A 6,000-nucleotide genomic window follows, 5' to 3' on the forward strand; every position below is an offset into this window, starting at 1 on the left:
GAGTGGTTAATGAAGGCTCTGCCTTCATTACTAACCCTACCCAAAACACTCCCCACCCACTTTTTAGTCCTTAACCCAAAAATACCCATATGTCTCGATGTAATTTAGAAATAATTACTTTGTTGTAAATTACCATGAAGTAATCAGTGTTGATGAATGAACGGGATACCGATCAGATGTTGGGTACATCTTTCATGGTGCACTCAAGCACACCACAACCTATTAGAGTGAGTGAGGGTATGAGTCGATGAGCGTCACATAAGTACTTTTACAAATAAATTGCCTCCAATGCCTGGTCTTATAATACATGAAGAGCGATATGGCAAGTCATAGCTAAGGGGAAAAATTGTGCACATGTTCAACACTTATCTGAAGAGATGATTTCTCGAATCTTTGTGAGAGCTGTAGAGGCTATAGCCTTTTGTTTTATTTACTGTAGATGGAAGTTTGTTCCTTGACCCCTCTACTCTCAATGAGTCTTCCATTGCTGTTCCTGATAAAGCAGGCCACCTGGAGCACACTGTCAGTTGATGATCTAAAAGTTCTCCTAACTAAAAAGCATTGTGCATTGTGGATGAGGCATGTATAAACCAAATGAAAGACTTGACAGGATTACTTTTGGAACGTGAGGCTGTGACAAGACGTCAGGGTGATAACAACATGATCTCTTCTACTTAGTCCCTTGGCAAACCTATTGTAAAATGCCCTTTCTGGAATTGCCACTTATTGGAAGGGCACCATACAGTGTGTGCTGTAAGCAAGGCGAGCATACAATATCACCCCAATAACTACTGTACAATATCCTCTTATGATTCTGAAAAGCAGCAAAACATTTTATGGTACTATAATAACCTGTGTGGATAGTGTCAGGGACGCTATCCTTTTCAACAATCATGTATTCCAGGTTCTCCTCTCTTCTGCACTGTAGCTGGACTTATCCAGGTTACTTGACTCAGTTCATGATTATTTAGCTGAGGCCTTCTGTGATACCCTCAAATCTCACCTGGTAAAAAATATCTCAGCTTTACTATCCACTGACCTTTCATTCAAAACACACAATGTCACAGCAACCCAAGCAACATGATTCCAGTTTGCACTCCTCCGTGAGGTTAAAAATCTTTGAACCCTGCCCCAAGTTTCAGAATAGTTATCTAACCTGTGGTCATCTCCCACCAGCATGGTGGCAAACACCCTACCCCCAGGATTCCTAGATGCCACCTTGAGCCACCTGAAAGCCAAAGTGCATTCTGTAGTACGCCTCATCACAGGACTGGGAAAAGTTAACTACATCACTCTGATTCTCGTGGAGAGGCAATGGCTACCCCTTCAAGAATGCATCCTGTTCAAGTCTTCCTGTGTTACTTACAAAGCAATCAAAACCCAAACTCCACTCTACTTTCCCGAGAATATCACGATCTCCAGAGGCCAGCGCACCAACATAAGCCACAGTATTGCCAGGCTAGAAACAAAGACCTGCAAGTGGGTCACAACCTGGGAACAGGCATTTCCCTTCTATGCACCCTGTCTCTGGAAAATCCATCCCTTTTATCCACCTAACAATCCTTCTTGCCACTCCATCCAAACCCCTCGTACTAAATATTTAAACAAGAGTTTTTTGATCCATCACAATAGTTAACAATCTCCTCCAGACAACCAACTTAAACTTCTCAATTCCCCCAAAACAGGCTAACGGCTCCCTCTACAATACCAAAACAATGTCTTCTCTGTATCCGTCAATGCTAGTGATGCAAACACTGCACTGTTCATATCAGCCTCATTTGGTTGCATTGCACACACCCAATACCACTTTCACTTGCGTCAATGAAGATATGTACTTTTAATTCAGTGTTGAACCCTCTCAACACTGGACCATACAGGAGATTTTGTTTTATCATTTTAAATTCGCACTCACATCATTCATTCCACATAAACCTTAAACACTTTTTTGTCAAATACCTTATATGATTTTTGTTAGACAGATTCTTGATACATTTTCCATAATACACTAGCAATCGAAGAAATTACAACCTTTCCCCCTTACTCGTGGGCGATTCCATCCTTTTCACAGCCTCCACTGCATCCAATTTCGGTTAAACCCCTTCTACATATAACTCTACACCAAATAATTCACTTTTGTTTTTCGAAACTCACACAATCGATATCGTCAAATCTGCAACACACAGAATTCTCAAAACCCCCTTCAATCTTCCATCATGCTCTCTTTCATCCTTCCCCACGCCAAAATGTCATTCTGATAACAATGCACACCATACAACTCCTCCAACAATGTGTACTCTTAATGGCTTCATTCTTCTTTTAGAGTCATAAGTTTACAGCAGCCCAGACCTCCCAGACTCCCACTCTTCCATCCTTCCCACTGAACGCCTCTCTCCACCCTTCAAATCTAAAACACCCCAGTTCTTACCCACCAGGTTTCAACCTGGAAACTTCATCAGAGTTCCAAATTCCCTGCATTGACCTAAATAATAACTATGCGTATTTTGACTACCTATAAATGTGACACAAAGCTTTGTGAATCAGTATTTTAGTGTATATATTCACAATTGCCAATGTGTGCCTGTCATCTTTTGCTCAATTGAAATTTTGTTTTGTTACTATGTGCTGACAGCTCCAACTACAGTGAAACCAGTGCTTAATTTGTAAAAATATAAGTGCCAGGGCCCAAACATTCTTGGCTCACTAATCCCGGCGGTGCCACGACACCAGCAGCCCGGCTCAGTGCTAGATTGGCACACCACCAGCCCACCACACTGCTGCTGCTCCATGTCACATCTTTGGTGATGCAGCAACTACCGGCACGGGATAGTGGGAAGGAGCACACATATCTATCTTTCTTTTATTTCATGTCTTAAATCACTGAAAGTACAGTGGGGTTACTAGATTTTTCAGTTTGGAATTATCTTGCATTCTGGGAGTTATAGTTTACCATTAAAGCCACAATCATATTCTTTTGGCTTTACATGTTGCTATACATATTTACATGCTGTCATGTGGCTTTATTATGCAATTTGTATTTTTTGTAAGTAAACTCTAGAAGACATTATTACTGTACAGTGTAGTCCTTCAAATACAACTATTTGAGCCAATCTTTGTGATCATGGTCCGACCCCTTCTCACCTCGACATCTCCCACCACTGTGCTGGCCATCTCTCCGACTAGCCCATCTCCAGCCGTGCCAGCTCTCCAGTCTGCTCACCTCTTTCTATGGACATGACCCCTGATCCTGTTTATTCCGTCCGGCAGCCAACACTCTTGCAGGCTCTAGAAGTTGAATATTAAGTGTGTGTTTTTTAAAGTGTGTTTTTTTTAAATCCAAACACACTCAGTGTTCAATATAAATGAGCAACTGGAAGATCGGTTAAGCGAGAGGCCAGGCATCAAAGGAGCTGGCAGTGCATGGCCAGCTGTTATAAGGAATCAAATGTGTATTGCCTTACGTAAAAGGAATATTGCAAGCCACATTTAGAAAATATCAGGTGATGTATCTGTGACCAAAGGCATATCCACATTATGCCAAGGAACCACTGAGCAGTTCCCATGTATGCCCTCGTGATTAAGTGTGCAAACAATTACATCTAAAGCGACCAGCGCGCGCACACACACACACACACACCACACACACACACACACACACACACACCCCACAGTAGAGGGCGCTGAACCCGCTGAGCTATCAAATAAGCTATAGTAACATGAGCAATTATTCTGTAGTGTATTATACCATTAAACTGGTAACTGAGATTTAACAGCAGACCAGTTAAGTTCATCTGCAGGTCTGGTGCAAACATGGCCGCATTTCAAGACTGCGTGCATCTACTTTTCATGCTTCTGAATCGGCATGTCAACAAGACAGTGCTGTTTTACTTTAAAAAATACGACTAACCTTGGGCCTACCATTCCCAGTTCCCTCTCCCAAAACAATCAGATGGGAAACCAGAGAGAGCCATGCATGCAAACAGCAGCGCCTTCCTAGACACAATGCAGGATTTCACCCCACTCTTGGGGTGCAGTTGCCCCACACAGGCATTACTGAAAGCCAGACACAATGGCCAACATCCAAAAATCTGTACATCAGCGCAAACATGACTGTGCAGTACATGGTGCAAAAAACACAATCTTAGAACCACAACAAGGCAGCAACAACAGTCTGTTTGAGGGGCTACACATAGAAGACCAGAGACCACCCAACCCCCACGCTCATAGTCTTACCTGTCCCCTGCTCATGCCGGCTCAGCTCCCACCATGGTACAAGTTTACCATTCCAGATCCTCAGTTCAGTGGTTGGTTATTCTACACGAGAAGGCAGAACAGATGCTGCAGATCCTTTCGGGGAAAAATAGCAATTTCTGTCTGGGCGCTGATTCATGCTGCACCTGATTCAGTGCAAAGAAGGCACATCCACCTTGGGTACAGCTTTCAGAAAAAGGAGAAGGACCGTGTTGCAAATTTCGCCTGCGCTGCGAAGCAAACTCTTGTTTATTTTGCAGGGACCGTGGGAGTGAAGGAGCCGGCAGAGATGTTCACTGTGTGGAAGACAAAAGCCAGGTGAAGAGGGGATCCAGAGAAAGAGGAAACAAAGTTTCAGGCCTGGGGAAACTTGGGAATTACAGCGAGCGGCTGCATTGCAGGGCAGCCTTTGCACAGAGCGCCTGATTTGAGCACTGCAACGTTTAATATCACAGAACTTTCCTTATCATTTGAGGAGAAGCCCAGTAGCTCAAGGGAGAAGGGCTTGGGTTGGGAAGGAACGGAAAACCATAGTTCAAATCTCAGGGCCGGAACCAGTGAGAAAGTTAATTAATTTTTCGGAAACACTTTTTTCCTGGCACAATTTAACAACATTGTTTTAACGCTGCGTGGGGGAAGAAAAACTGCTTTAACATCGCACATTGTCCGAAGCTAACCAAAGGCACTAACTGAAAAGGCTGACAGCCAGAGTGCATAAACGAATGTCCAAGGCCAGGCTGCCCCGCCCCCACGTCCTTTCAAGGGCACGTGAGCGCTGTGGGTTGCAGGATGTTACTTTTTTACAAAACACTGGGAGCGGGCCGGGCTGACAGCCCGGCCCGCTCCCAGTGCTTTGTAAAAAAGTAACACTTCCTTCACAGTGGCGGCAGGCGCCATAGAGTCTTGCGCCGACTCGCTGCCTGCAGGCCATGATCATGCAGAGCAGATCAGAATAGCCATGGCCTGCAGGCAGCCCTGAGTGGGCGCAAGAGCGACGCAGGCATGGACTTCAAGCTGGCCCCTCGCCCCTCCATATGATTTCAATTGGAACATTCAGGGCAGGGCTGCTCACTCGCAGTTCATGCGACCCTCCCCCACCCACAACAATTTGTTTCAGAGAAAGAGTGCAGCCTGAGCTGGGCTGCCTGCTGACTGGCACCATGCAGGCCCGGCGGGTGGCTGGAACACTGACAGCAGAGTCTCATTCATCACAGAAAGTTAACACTTTGATTGTTAACTTTCTTTGATGAATGCCTCTATCTCTGTAGCAAGCCATGATTAAGGGCAGCTGCAGAGGGGAGTGCCGGTGGCGAAAAACACACAGTGCCGGTGTTGGGGACCGGCAAACACCGGCATAAATTAAGCACTGAGTGAAACTCAGGAACACATTTATAAAGGGAACTCATCTTTAACAGTATATCAGTATTAAGCCTGGGAGAATATGTTCGGCTACAAATGAAATTAACCAAATTCTTTGTGTTTTGTGTGAGACAGGCTTTCTTGAACATTGTGATGGCTCAGGCAAGCATTTTGCATGATATGGGGTAATGCAGTGTGAAAAGGACAAGCCAGGCACTGGATATTGCAATTACGTTGAAGAAACAGTCATTAAAGCAGGATTTAGTTGAGTTGGTATAAAGTCGTACTATTTGTGGAATAAATATATTTTAACAAATACATTTTGAAACAATATGTATTTGCAGCTGTTGCCTTACCATCTATCTATCTATAGGAGAATGGTTACCCCTCCCT

The sequence above is a fragment of the Ambystoma mexicanum genome, chromosome 7q (genome assembly GCF_040938575.1).
Source record: "Ambystoma mexicanum isolate Mex_15411 chromosome 7q, UKY_AmexF1_1, whole genome shotgun sequence".
Taxonomy (NCBI): Eukaryota; Metazoa; Chordata; class Amphibia; order Caudata; family Ambystomatidae; genus Ambystoma; species Ambystoma mexicanum.